We start from the raw sequence: 15,144 nt of genomic DNA, 5'->3' as shown, positions 1-15,144 counted from the left end.
CAAGAAGACATTTGAAGAAAATAAAGCAAACATTGTTTCATGTAGCAAGAGCCAAGTCATAGAACCCATTGTCCAAAGACGTGGTGCCCGTTGACGCCAGTAAATTGAGCTCAAGAAAAATTTCTGTCAGGTGACGCCGGAAGAGGGGTCTCTGGTCACTGCAGAAAATAGGGTGCCGTCTACCCGGACCCTTTCCCTAGTGGAGTCAAATCCTGTTGTGCATTAAATACTTTCTTTTTTTTTTTTTTTAATTTTTTTTTTCAACGTTTTTTATTTATTTTTGGGACAGAGAGAGACAGAGCATGAACGGGGGAGGGGCAGAGAGAGAGGGAGACACAGAATCGGAAACAGGCTCCAGGCTCCGAGCCATCAGCCCAGAGCCCGACACGGGCCTCGAACTCACGGACCGCGAGATCGTGACCTGGCTGAAGTCGGACGCTTAACCGACTGCGCCACCCAGGCGCCCCCATGAAATACTTTCAGAAGATGCAGGTTCCTCCTAAAAACCCGTAACAATGGATTTTCTTTCTCCAAGGGTGTGTGTGTGTGTTTTAACCTGTTTCTTTTGAGCTGATTTTGCGTGTGCAGAAGAGTTGCAAAAAATACCATGAACAGTTCCTGTATACCCATCAGCCAGTTTCCTCAATCTCACGTTAACAGTGGTACGCCTACCAAGACCAGGAAATGAACGTTGGTGCAAAACGGCCAACGAAACTCCACGTTTTATTCAGATCTCTCACCATTTTCCCGCTTGTGTTCTGTTTCCGTTCCAGGATCTCATCCAGGACCCTACAGTCCTTTTAGTTATCTCGTATCCTTTCTCCTCCAATCTGAGTCGGTCCCTCCGTATAAAGGGTGTTTATTACCAAGAATCCCTGGAGATCGTGGCTGTTAGGTACATTTGATAATAAGGGGATTTAGAGTGTTGAAAGGTAGTTACGAAATAAGAATTTTAATCTAGACACTTGTGAGCATCACTGAATGTATAGAGTTATCAGCTCTATTTATTTATTTAAATGTTTATTTTTGAGAGAGAGAGAGAGAGCATGTGTGCATGCATGCGCAGGAGGGGCAGAGAGAAGGGAACAGAGGATCCCAAGTAGGTTCTGTGCTCACAGCGGAGAGCCCGATGTGGGGCTCGAACTCACGAACCGTGAGATCACGACCTGAGCCGAAGTCGCATGCCTAACTGACTGAGCCACCCAGGCACCCCTACGAGATTTTATTTTTAAGCCATCTCCACCCAACCTGGGGCTCAAACTCACAGCCCCAACTGAGATCGAGAGTTGTGTGCTGTACTGACTGAGCCAGCTGGGCACCCCTTTATTTTAAGACCACCCAACATCTTCTAAAATCATTTTTTTAATATTTGCAAAATGCTTTAGAAAGTTCTGCTTGCTCTGAAAAGTAGTGAGAGGCAGGAACCAAGCTTTGACAATTTGCTCATTTTACTTAAAAGCAAATTGAGCCATAGGGGAGTTGTATATTTTGCATGCACTTGAACAGAAGTTTCAGGCACACTGGCAGGTGGAAAGAAAGACGGCAAATTACCACAGCGATTGAAAAGTAAACCTCATTTCATCAACCTTTTTTTATTATGACAGTAACTGAAATTGAGAAGGAAAGACAAAATCTTCCAAAATTGTATACCCTCGAATAAATCAGATGTTTTACTCGTCAAAAGGTGAGATCGTAAGTGCTTTCAAATGCCTTCAAAATATTTGTCCCGATGATCTAGTTTGTGTTAAGATTATTTAGTTATGTTATGAGAGGGAGAGTCAGCGCGAGCGGGGGAGGGGCGGAGAGAGAGGGAGCGACAGAATCCGAAGCAGGCTCCGCGCTGTCAGGGCAGAGCCCGATGTGGGGCTTGAACTCCGTCTCTCTCTCTGCTCCTCCCCCGCTTGTACTCTGTCTCTCTCTCGAAAATAAATAAGCATTTAAAAAATAGAAATCAAAAGAAGATGCTGTATATGAAAGACGAGAATGACAAATTGGGGGACACAGTCCCAAGCTTATTTTATTGATTGATGGCTTCACGATCCAGTTCTGGTGGAACTGAAAGCGGTGGAAAGGCCCGGAATTTCCACAGAGGATGTAACATTTTCTTTTCGTGCTGCCCCACACTCAACCTTTCTCGAATCAACCCCAACGTGGTGATGCCATTTGAAATGAAACCACCTTCTAAGCAAAGAGGCACGATACGGGGAGGCCTCCCTTGGCCAACACAAGACCCCTGATTTCGGAAGACTCCTCATCAGGTTGATGTTGTCGTGAAGGAAGGATGGATGTTCTGTGGGTCTTCTGAGTCGAGGTCTGCCCATAAAGTAGCCAGGCTGGCAGAGGTCGCGGGACTTAGGGGAGTCAGAGTGTCTGCTTTCCCAGAATGCTTCACTTGACTGGGCAATACAGACGCGTTGCTTTTCCACGACCTGTGTACCTGGACCCTCTACATTTTCTGCCCAGTACATTTTAATTTCTGTGTTGACCTGTGGGCATGGGTCAGGTTATTTGAGAGTTTCGAGCAAATGCCAAACAGTATTGGCTGCTTTTAAGGCAACCTAGAGAGGTAGAGAAATCAGGGAACCCAGTGGGGGTGGGGGAGGGAGGTAGTTTCAGTTGCTTCTCACCTGGGGTCCTCTTCGCTGACGAAAACAGATTAACGCGCAGTATTTATTCCTATATGAAGCGGTTAGCTATTACTCCTTTCGGGTAAAATGGTTGAAACTTAACCAAAGCCTTGCGGAGGTAATAACTGAAGGCCAAGGACTTAACCATTTCAGGTTTGGGAACACTCGAGCCAGCGAGCGTGTTTCTGCTGCTCGCTCTGTTGCTACACACACTGGGGCCAGCCCTGCCAGTGTCGAATCACATGAGAAGCACGCAAAAGTGAATCTTATAAGAAACTACTAATTATAAATACAGTTTCCTCTGGAACACAGGAAGCAAGCATTTGTCAGGCCTGTGAATGGAAGAATGCTTTCCAAATGAAGCCATTTATGCAGCGTCCTAGGTAGATTGTATTACGTCTCGCGAACTGAACCTACAGGCTACGTGGGCACGTTCCGAAGGATATGGGAGAAATAAAGAACTTGTCTCTTTGGCCGTATCCTTCGAGAAACTTGTATATCTATCTGTTCGGTCTAGACTGGACCCTTCAATAAGTTTTACAGTAAAAATAATTTTTATGGGGGCGCCTGGGCGGCTTAGCCGGTTAAGCATCCAACCCTTGGTCTTGGCTCAGGTCACGATCTCACAGTTCATGAGATCGAGCCCTGCGTCGGGCTGTCTGTCAGCACAGAGCCCGCTTTGGATCCTCTGTCCCCACCCCCCTCCCGCTCCTCCCTTGCTCCAGCTCACTCTCTCAAGAAATAAATAAAACTAAAACAAAAAAAAAAAATATGTCGACGCTCAACATAGGTGCTTTGTTAGCTTTTGAGTAATAGTTCATTCAGTTCTTCAAAATAGACATTTATCACTGCAAATCAAGAGCCCTTCAGGTGGTCAGAGAACAAGGCTGTTGTAACGAACAGACGGTTAAACTGTTCCCTCGGTTGGCCATTGTTAACCTGCTCGAGTCTTTATGTTCTGTGAGTGAGCAGTCTGTTTGTGCACTCTGTATGGTCGTTAGCACGTAAGAAGTGTTCGATATCCTATAGCCACATTGGGTTGCCAGGGCACGTAGTATTATCAGATTTAAGGCCTGTGAAAGAGGCTGCTAAGGTTTTCTCCGTATTGGGGCTTAGGAAAAATACATTTTTCTTCATGTACTTTGAATACGGCATGCTTTTGAAACAAGCCATTTTGGGCACCCCTTTCTTTTCGTGACTTTGCCTTCATGATGATTTGATGGCGATACCAGATAAATCAGAGCGCTCTTTTAAGCCTTAGATTTTCTTTTGGGAACACCTTGCCCTCCGAGCTCTGGGCTAAGGCAAGGGTGCTGATACTGTGTTCCATCTCGTGCTTCTTGTGTTCCTGACAATCACGTACTTCGCCGGAGGGTTGCCAGCCCGTGAGAACATTTATTCAATCCTAAGACCCGCCTTGGCCAGTAGGAGAGAGGTTTGTGGCGCTAGGGGAACAGAGTTACGGCAGTTTTTTTTTTTTTTTAATTTTTTAATGTTTATTTTTGAGAGAGAGCGAGCGAGCGCAAAGAGAGAGGGAGACACCGAATCCGAAGCAGGCCCCAGGCTCCGAGCTGTCAGCACAGAGCCCGACGCGGGGGCCGAACTCATGAACTGTGAGATCGTGACCTGAGCCAGTCAGACGCTTAACCGACTGAGCCACAAAGGTGCCCTGAGTTACGACAGTGTGACTGAAAGAAAGGGGAGGGATGTGGCCGGTCCTGTTTTGGGGTGAACAAGGTGTGTAGGAAATTTCCCTTTAAAAGTCTGCGTTTACTCATTGTGTTGGTTTTTTTTTTTTTTTTAATTTTTTTTTAACATTTTTTAATTTATTTTTGAGACAGGGAGAGACAGAGCATGAACAGGGGAGGATCAGAGAGAGGGAGACACAGAATCGGAAACAGGCTCCAGGCTCCGAGCTGTCAGCACAGAGCCCGACGCGGGGCTCGAACTCACGGACCGCGAGATCGTGACCTGAGCCGAAGTCGGCCGCTCAACCGACTGAGCCACCCAGGCACCCTGTGTTGGTTTTTAAACCCTGGTCCCTCTCACTCTTCTGAGGAACCACATGTTAGAAGATAGGCATATTTGCTAATACAATACCTGGCACAGGGAGACGTGGCGGTAATTGCTATTTTCAGAAGAGAAGCATAGCGTTTTAGAGTTTGCCGGATCCGTCCCTCCCTGCTTTTTTTTTTTTTTTTTTTTTTTTAGGCAGATGGAGAAACTGAGTCCTGAAGGGTTGAGACATCCTTGAGGTTATACAGAGAACTCAAGTGGCATATGGTTCATCTAGAAGGTAAAGACGAGAACCACTTCTATTTGATGGACACCCGCTTGCCGAGAAACGCTTTTGCTCCGCTCGGTGAGTGTTGCCCATCTGATTGCGTCACGTTACGATTTTTCAAAGCATGTTAAACTTACGTTGAACAAATACGTGTGTTGCTTTTAAAATGGGGGCTTGCGACAGCATTTCGATCTCTCCGTATGTCACGGCTGAGGCCAGGTTAACCAGCCAATTTCAGATCGGGTGTTTGGGAAGCTCAGATGGATAGTCACTCGAAGTTTTCTGTCAGATCGCAGCTTCTGGAAGCCATTTGCAAACGGCCTTTGATTTACTGGTTAAACTAAGGAGGCTTCTCAGGGGGGCCTGGCTGGCTCAGGCTCGGAGGAGCGTGCGACTCTTCGATCTCGGGGTCGTGAGTTCGAGCCCCGTGCTGGGTGTGGAGATTATTTTAAAAATAAATAAATAAACTTAAAAATAATAAGAAAAAAAAGGATGCTTCTTCTTCCCTTCACCTTACCTCTGAAACCTCATGCTCCCTGTGTCCTGACTGCTTCCGTTCTGCTGTCCCTCTGTCCCCACGTATCTGAGCTCTTGGAGGGCACAGGGCCCAGGGGCTCCGTGCCAGGTGGAGGACCCCACCGGGCTGCTCTCTCCTCCTCCCCCTCACCACTGGGGAGTCACAGCGAGCCAGGTCACCTGCCTCGAACCCCCCGGGGGTTCTGATCTGCTGCGCCAGGGTAGAGAACGCTTGTAATAAGTGAAGGACTGGGTTTTGGAGGTTTTTTTTTTTTTTTTTTTGGAAAGAAACTCAGAAAGTGACAGGAATACTACAGACTTCTAGTTAGGATCCATGTTTGAGGTGAAAAGACCTCTGCTCGCTCAGAGGTCCTCATTCGTTGAACGCCTGTTGTGCGCCAGGCTCGAAAACACCATGGCCACATTTAAGCCCTTGTGGTAACACTGCGAGGAAGAGGTTAGTAGCTTTCTGCCAGCCATGAGGTCATAGAGACTTAAGAGTAAGCATTCAAGTCCCAGGGCCAAGATCACATAGTTAGTAAACGGTGGAGGGCATTCGTTATTTTTGCGTGTCCGATTCCACCCAACTGTTCTCCGAAAGAAAATAACAAAACAGGTGTTTGGTCTTCCCTTCCATCCCTTTCTTCCTTGCGTATCGCTGTGAAAACAGAATAGCGATTTTTCAAGGCACGTACTTCCGGTTTGGCAGAATCACAGCCTCATCGTTCGACTGTGCATTTATGCAAAAACACACCCCACTTTCTGAAGTTGTACTACGTGCCAGGCTCTGTGCTAGGCGCTCTGGACACCGCCGGGAATGTATTTAAAAATAAGTATTATTTTTACCAAGGCCCGAGATAAAAATTAGACGCTTCACCGCATTTCACCGTGTTCTTTCTTTACTTATCAAGGGGTCGAAACAAAGCGCCCTAGATGAATTGTCATTTTCCCGTCGACTCACAGAATTACTGAACTGATTGGGTACGTCTGAGATTTCGTAGCCAGCTTCTGAGGGTCTGGGGGAAATGCAAACTAAGTCATTCTATTATTAATAATTTTTAAGGAGGGGGATTCCATTAAGCCTTTACCATGGGTGCCGCTTTAGACTCTTACAGCCTGCTGTGATGATGATAAATGATTTCTGCCCCATCAGAATTGCCTGGTCTACATGTGCGTTTTCAGCTGAATACGTTTTAAAATCTTAAATTCTAAACCTTTAACCAAACTAACCGCCAACTTACATGCTTACTTTGTTGTTCTTCTGTTAATTGTCATAGTTAAAAGAGTCTGGTATTCTGTTATAGTAGAATTAATCAGATCGTGGGTTACAGACTTGAGTCTTTTATTTTTAATGTTTATTCAGTTTTGAGAGAGAGAGAGAGAGAGATGGAGGGGCATCGAGAGAGGGAGACACAGAATCCGAAGCAGGCTCCAGGCTCTGAGCTGTCAGCACAGAGCCCGACATGGGGCTCGAACTCATGAACCCTGAGATCATGACCTAAGCTGAAGTCGGATGCTTAACCGACTGAGCCACCCAGGGGTTCCTGAGTCTGCTTTATCAAGCACTCTCCCATATGGTAACTTGCCGTCCGTAAAGCTACTTTCACCTCAGGTCTCCGATTGTAGGATTGCATTTACCCCTTGAAAGAATAGGGGAAAATTCGAGACGCTTTAAAATGATTCCATCATGAGAGTGCCAGTTGTAGGGGAAACATCTCCCGCAAGAATAACTTGACCAAACATCTGTAAGAGTTTCCCATTTAAAAGTGTTCCGACTGATCAGGTTCTGAGGTCAACCGGAAGTTCTGTCTGTGTGTGTTTCTTTATGTCCTTTCTTCACTGTCAAGGTGTTGAAACACGGAATCCTAGGTTCATTCCCTGCTCTCCAGAACTACCTGGTTTATTCAGCAGAGAGCTCTTGCTCTCTGGAGTAGGTCATGCTTGGTTGCTGGAGTCTGTTTCAGGGCCTTCGTGGCTCCAGGGCTATTTCCCCTGGAGTATCTGGGTCACGCTTGGCTTGAGTCACCACACAATGGCTCCTTCTTCTTGGTCCCACAGAATGCCCGGGGCTAGAATCATTACTTCTTTGAATGTCGGTCTTTACTTCTTTGAATGTCAGTCTTTGCTCCTTGGTCTACTAATATGGCGTTTTCCCCCCACCGTAGCTACCCGAGATGGTGGGGTACTTCAGTGCTTCAGATACAGGATTCAAGCACTTTCTAGGTTGTAGACTTCACCAACGTGAAGTTTTATTCAGTCACCGAAAGATCCCATATAATAATTTCTCAATTTGCCAAGGTGGAACTTTTCCATTGGGACCACTATGGCCGACTCTTAGTGCTGGTGGTGGTGAAGTTCTCATTAGTAACTTAACACTCATTTCTACTTCAGTTACCTGTGTCACGGTTTAATGCCTGTGTATTCCCCGCCGAAGTCCAAATTCTGCGGTGACAAGAACTATCCTCACATTGCCTCACGTATGCAGTGGGTGTCCAGTGAATACTTGTTTTTATGTGTAGTGTAAAGAACACTGAGCTGGGACCCTGGGGGAACTTGGACTCCAGTCCCATTTTTGCCTCAGCAAGGTATGCGACCCTGAGCCGCTCACTTCCCTTATCTAGAATAGAGTCTCCCCATCTTGCGAAATGAGGCCACGGGCAGGGAGACTCATGAGGTGGCTCTCAGCTTTATGAGTCTCGGTTTGTGTCTGACTAAATGGAGGAAGAATTTCAGCCGGCCAGTTGAATGCCACGACTTTGTTTCCATACCCAGGCTGATTCCATTGGAGTGCCCTGCCTTGGGCTGGGAATGGCTGGCCCCTTGCCCTCTCGAGAAGCCTGTGCCAGAACCCGAGTCATCTCCTTTGGGACGTCTGAGTGGTTTCCCAACTTCTTCTGTAGCAGCTGAATTCTCCTTACGATAATAAAAGAGTTAGAAGGACTTGTCATTGTAGATGGGTAGAAGCCATGTTGGCACTTAGACTTGACTTCATCTCCCATACCTACCTCCCACCCCCAGCACCAGCTCCTGTCCTGTGGTTCCCAGCTCACACCACAGAACATTCTGGTTTGGCCAGGTAATAGGCATTCGGATGACTAGGAGTCTGAAATGTTCCCCCTTAACACCCTTCCCTAAGCCTCCCTGTAACCTCCCCCTCGGTCCCCCCGCTACTGCTCTCTGACTACTACCAAGAAGATTGGAAACCTCTCCGTGACAACCTGAAAGATCCTGGATCACCTTATCTCTTCTGTGATCCAGGAGGAATCAAAGAAGACTCCAACAGGAACTTACTTCTTCCGCCAGTTCCCCCTCCCCACCCCCCCAAAAACCCCACAACCTATCCAAACTCACCTGAGTTGAAATGTACACCCGCAGTGATCCTAGCATCATTCATAAAACTGGATTCATAGTTACAAACCTGAAAAAGGAACGTCCAGTCCCAGATGGCTTTTCACTGGTAAATTCTAACAAGCGTTGAAGGAAGAAATAACACCAGTTTGAGACTGTCTCTTTGAGGACAAGAGGGAAAACGTCCCAGTGTATGACATGAGGCCAGCGACAAACCCACAGTCAACTCTCATGAACACAGACCAAAAAAAAAAAAAAAAAATTCATCGAAAGATAGAAGCAATATTAGGGGGCAAATTTATGTGTGTAGAGTTGTTACATGCCCCTGTCCTTTTAACGTCCGTGGGATCTGTGGTGACACCATTTCTTTCCTTAGGAAGAAATGAGTTTTTTCTTCGTCAGTCTTGCTAGAGGCTTATCAATTTTGATATTGTCGGAGAACCAGCTTTGGTTTCCATTGATATTTTTTTTTCTATTGTTTGTTAGCTTTCAATTTCATTTATTTCTGCCTTTGTCCTTGTTACTTCCCCTCCTTGCTTCGGTGGTATTTTGGTAGTTAGGGCAGGTGGAAACAGATTATTGATTAGAGACCTTACTTTTTTCTCTAATACAAATATTTCATGTAAATTTCCCTCTAAGCACTATTTGAGCTGCATCACACACGTTTTGTTGTGTTGCATTTTTATTTTGGTTCAATACAAAAAAATGTTCCCACTTGAGACTTTTTTTTGGGCCTGTAAGTTATTTAGAAGTATGTTGGGGGCGCCTGGGTGGCTCAGTCGATGAAGCATCCGACTTTGGCTCAGGTTATGATCTCATGGTTCATGGGTTCACGCCCCGCGTCGGGCCCTGTGCTGACAGCTCGGAGCCTGGAGCCTGCTTCCGATTCTGTGTCTCCCTCTCTCTCTGCCCCTCCCCTGCTCTCATTCTGTCTGTCTCTGTCTCTCAAAAAATAAAATAAAAATGATTAAAAAATTAAAATGATAAAAAAAGAAGTATGGTGTATAATTTCCAAGAATTTAGAAGTTTTCCTTTTCTCTTTTTGTTGTCTCTTTCTGTTCTCTTTTGTTTTGATTTCTAGTTTAATTTCATTACGGTCAGAAGACATATTCTGTATTATTTCAATTTGTTTAAGTTTTATACTTGGAGGTATGGTTAGTCTTGGTGAATGTTTTTTGAGTAGTTTAGAAGAATACATATTCTGTTTTTGTTACTGTTTTATAAATACTAGATTTAGCTGGTTGGTGGTATTTTCTATTTACCATTTCCATATATTACTGAGTGGAATGTTGAGGCTTCCAACCGTAACTTTAGATTTATCTCTTTCTCCGAAGTCTGTCAGTTTTTGCTTCCTTTATTTTGAAGGTTTGTTGTTGGGTGCAAACACGTCCTGTCTTGTCAACTTGACCTTTTTATTGTTATGTAATGTATTTCTTTGTCCCTGGCAGTTGGCTTTGTTTTGAAGTCAGCTTTGTCTGATACATAGATATAGATATAGATATAGATATAGATATAGATATAGATATAGATATATAGCCACTCCATCTGTTTTTTTAAGTTGTCTCTACATCCAACTTGGGGCTCGAACCCACAACCCCGAGATCAAGAGTCACACGCTCCTCCGACTGAGCCAGCCAGGCACCTACCCCCACTCCAGCTTTCTTTTGAGCAGTGTTTGCATATCATCCCTTTCTCCCTCCTTTTACTTTTAACCTACCTACTAATAGTATATTTCACGTGAGTTTTTGTTAAGATATAGTTGGCTCATATTTTTTAATTCATTCTCACGGTCTCTGTCCTTTAATTTGCATGTTTAGACCATTTAAGTCGAATACAGTTATTGATCTGCTTGGATTTATGCCTACCGTTTGATTATTTATTTCTTTTCTGTTTCTTCCCTTGATTTTCATTCTGGGTTCCCGTGTTCTGCCTTCTTTTGCGTTATTTGAATGTTCCTTAGTGTTTTATTTTAATTGATCTCTTGTATGCCTCCTCTGTCTTTGTGTGTGTGTGTGTGTGTGTGTGTGTGCGCGCGTGTTTGCGTGTTTGGGTGCATGCTGTAAGGATTCCAATACACATACTTTATGGTGGATTCAGAGTCAGCATTTTACCTCTTGAAGTGCAGTGTGGAGACCTTACCCCTTTTCTTTTGTTACATTTATCTTCGGGTTACAATGGCATACACTGAAACCCCCATAGACAATGTTATAATTCTTGCTTTCAACAAAGAGCTCAAGAGGAGACGTATAGTGTTTTATATTTACTCAGATGTTTACCATTTCTGCTGCTCTTTCCTAATTTTTAATGTTCCCCGTTTCCATCGTGGTATCATTTCCCTTTTGTCTGAAGAGCTTTCTTTAGCTATTATCTTAGAGGAAGTCAGCTGCCAGTGAGTGAGCTTCTTAGATCTGAGAATATCTGTGTTTCACCTTCATTCCCCAAAGACAGATTCGCTGGATATAGAACTGCGTGTTGGCAGTTCTTTCCCGAAGTGCTTAAAAAATACTGGGCCACCTCCTTGTCTCCTCCACGGTTTCCCGTAAGGAATCTGTAGCCTTTTGAGTTTTTGTGCTTCTAGGTAATAGGCCATTTCTCCCTCGCTGCCTTCAAGATTGTTTTGGGTCTCGTTTTTGCTTTGGGCCTATCCTAGGTGAGGTTTGCTCTGCGTTTTGAATTTGTAGATTTGTGCCTCTGGGGAAATTTAGCAAGTTCTCAGCCACTAGGTTGTTAAGTTTTTGTTTGTTTGTCTTGTTTTGTTTTGTTTTCTGCCATGCCCTCTCTCTCCTCTCTTTTTGGAACCTCCAGGACACAAAATGACAGACCTTCTGTTACTGTCCCTTGAATCCCTTGGGGCTCTGCTGTTGTGTTTCCAATCCTGTATCTCTTTGTCGTACAGATCGGCCATGCTGTGTTGAGCCTGTCCAGGAGGTTTTGTTTTCCGTTATTTCATTTCTCAGTTCTAGAATTGCCCAGCTTCTGTGTCTCTGCCCAGACTTCTCCCGTAGGTTTCACGGTTGCCTGTGACTGGTTGCCGGAGCAGTGTTCTAATAGCTGCTTTCAAGTCTTTTGGATTTCAGCCAGGACGTTTTGAATGTTATGTTACGAGCCTCTGGATCTTGTTTAAATCCCATGGAGAATGTTGATATCTTTGTTTTAGCAGGCAGTCGACTTGGTTCTGTTCAGAGAGCAAGTTCTAACCCAGCCTCTTGTGACTGTGGCCCCCCCGGTGTTCTTAGTCTCAGGTAGGCTGTTTAGGATGAGATCCATGCTGGGGGCAGGGGGGCCTGGGTGGCTCAGTCGATTAAGCGTCCGTCTTCGGCTCAGGTCATGATCCCACGGTTCATGGGTTCGAGCTCCGCATCGGGCTCTGTGTGGACGGCTGGGATTCCCAATCTCTCTCTCTATCAAAATAAATGAACTTAAGGCGGGGGGGAAGGACGAGATCCATCCATGCAAAGCTCGTGGGTGAGCACAGGAGTTTATAAACAATTTATGGGGTGCCTTTTCCTGAGCTGCTCCCTCTACATAATTTCTTTAGTACTTCCCGATTGCAAGGGGCTTCCCTGTTTCGGTCATTTAGCTATCAAGCTTGGTCAGGAGGACAGAGAATAAAAAAAAAAAAAGCATGGTCTCACCCCATCTTCTTGGAACCACAGCTCTGCGGAACGTAGAGGAAGGCTCTTGGCCCTCAGAGTTCTGGCCCTGCGGGCTGCCATTGCCACTGGGGGGTGGGGGGGGGGTTGTGACCTGAGAGGACAGAGCGAAGGAAAACAAAACAAAACAAAAAATAACCGGGGGATTTCCCCCGCTCTCTGAGCATCAGGAGTTCTTTCCTGCTCCCCGAGCCAAAGCTGACAGTGCGTTGGGGTCAGGCCGTGGGGTAATACTGGAGGAGACAGTCGTGGGAAACTCACTGGCCCTTTGGTGGCATTTTGAATTCCTGTCTTTCCTAACCTTTCCTGTCTTTCCTAGCTGCTGTGTGCAGTCTCTCCAGGTTTTCTAGTCTGGTACCCTGGGAAAAGCAGGATGATGGAGTGTGGGCGCTCTTCTTTTGCCCAGCCGGAACCTCTCTGGCCATTTTTTGAATACGGAAAATAGTAGGGGTCTAAACAATGAGTGCATTAACTGCCTCTTACCCAGCTTTACGTCTTTGCCTGAGAAACCACCTTAGGACCCACATGCATCTTTTAGGAGGAAGGTAGGATTAATACTGCCCATCACCTGATGAAACAAACAATTGCTTCTTTCTTGATTCTACAGCTGAAAGGAAATGGGGAGTACTTTTCTCATTAAATCTGTTTTATTTAAATGAATGTTCTTTTTCAAAGACCAGGGTTATGCATGCAACTCACATATTTCTTTTTTTCTTTGAAATAATTTTTTTATGGTTTATTTATTTCGGAGAGAGAGAGAGCTCACGCGAGCCGGGAGGGGCAGAGAGAGGGGGACAGAGGATCTGAAGCAGGCGCCGGGCTGACAGCCGAGGGGCTTGAACTCACAAACCACGAGACCACGACCTGAGTCGAAGGGGGACCCTTAACCAACTGAGCCACCCAGGCGCCTCAACAACTCCCAAGATTTCTGAAATCCTTCTAGTCCCAACTAGAAAAGGACCGGGAAGGTCATGCTTCTGTAAATCTGAATCCAGCAGGCACCCTCTGTCTCCTAAGGGAAGAAGCATTTCTTTAATGAAGATCGCTTTGTTGTGCACATTTTTCAGCATCCTGTTTTCCATTCCCAAGGTCCTATGTGCTTATTGTAATTCCTGGAGAAGTGATGATTGTGAAAATCGTTTAGTTAACACGAGAGAGAGAGAGAGAGAGAGAGAGAGAGAGAGAGAGAGCTTCTGTGAACATCCAGAGTGAAGTTGCAAATCCCTCCCTTTGCGCTAAATGGTTAAAGGGGTCACCAGGGTGGTGCATGATATTCAAAGACCTGTTGTTCAGGAGGGGTGGGGAGCAGGAAGCTCCTGGTTGTTAGAAGAGAATGGAATGTTTCAGGGAGTGAGGGTTTGTCACGGTGGGAAGGTCTGGCTCCAGCTTGAGCCCACTCACAGGATGTCAGGGGGAAGTGTGACTAAGGTCACGGCCACGCCACGTGGTGGGCCAGCTGGAGCCAGAGCAGGGGCCCCTGTGGCCACACATCCTGAGTTTCCATGGTCTAATGCAGTGGGCTTGACCGAAAGGGTGGATGCAGGATGCTGGCTGGGCGTGCGGAGTGCGTGGGCTGTATGTCTTAAGTGACAGTGGGTGGAGATTACAGTATTTCATCTGCTTTTCCTTTGACACCTTTTAAAGCTACAGCCCACGTTTTTCAAAGGTGTATGCCTGTGTCAGCCAGAGGCCTCTTAAACCCCTTCGAGTGCTCCAGAACACAGGGAAAATTTCCATTTGACCGCCATGTGCCACAAATGGGGAAATTTCACGTGAGATCGAGAACCTGAAACGCCATGTCCGTTGAGCAGTTTATCAGGGGGTTATTTTGAAATCCTTCTCCCGTGATTTTCAGACGCTGCCGTATCTGAACATGGCTCCTAACTTTTCTTGGGAGAGAAGGGCTGGCTCTTCGGGATGCCTCGCAGCTTGGGTCTCAGGATTTCATCAGCTCTTTGCTGTTGTCGCCCCGTCTGACGGGTTGGATGTGCCCTTAGAGGAAACGGAATGTATTTTTCGTCGCTGGGGTGTATCGTCCCTACAGAACACGGGAGAGTATATGTCAGGTATATGTCAGCTGGGAAGAGTATTTTGCCGATGAGTTTCAACGCTGCTGGCGTGCTTCAACTCTGCGCCTCCTTGAACAGTGCCTAGTATTTTCCTCATTGCAAAGCGGTTAAACGAGGCTCCAAAGATTGGTCTTAGAAGTTTTATCCTCCGTCCCGATTTGAGAAGGTCTCACGTCCACCTCACTAAAACTGGGGACGCGTTCCTCTCTCCTCTCCGCCCTCCCCCAACAAATGATTTTGAAAAAAAAATGCTCCAAGGAAGGAGGGAAAGGATTTTCTTCAGATTAGTTAGGTAGTTTAAATTCAGACCTTTTGAGTTCAAGTATCACCATAGAAACACGGGTGGGAGGCTGTTAAGTACTGGAGGCTATTATTGTTAGACATCATTGTTGAGGAGTGCTGCATTTTTCAGTCCCTGCCTCCTGGCAGGAATTCATTGAAGTGTAAAAAGCATTTCCTTTAAAGTGCTAAGTATTTATTTAGTTCCGGTGTTCTTCCTAAAAATTAAAGACTTGCATTCCTCCTACGGGGAGCGAAAAGATAGCATAAATCACAATCCTTAGTTGTATCATTTTGACTGTAATTGCCACGTTCAAGGTAGGAGTGTACCTGGAAAACAAGGTACCTGAAAGAGACAGGTAAATGCT

At 45.7% G+C, this 15,144-nt stretch overlaps 1 long non-coding RNA gene across 1 annotated transcript; it reads left to right on the top strand.

The window, feature by feature from the left end:
* Positions 1-4,539: 4,539 nt before the first annotated feature.
* On the top strand, positions 4,540-9,079 carry LOC111558751. Its single transcript, XR_002739886.2, has 2 exons — positions 4,540-4,989; positions 8,200-9,079. It is a non-coding gene; the product is annotated as an uncharacterized LOC111558751 (long non-coding RNA).
* The last annotated feature ends 6,065 nt before the right edge of the window (positions 9,080-15,144 follow it).

This window comes from Felis catus, chromosome X (genome assembly GCF_018350175.1).
Source record: "Felis catus isolate Fca126 chromosome X, F.catus_Fca126_mat1.0, whole genome shotgun sequence".
NCBI classification, from domain to species: Eukaryota; Metazoa; Chordata; class Mammalia; order Carnivora; family Felidae; genus Felis; species Felis catus.
This window is presented reverse-complemented; position numbering and strand designations above follow the sequence as displayed.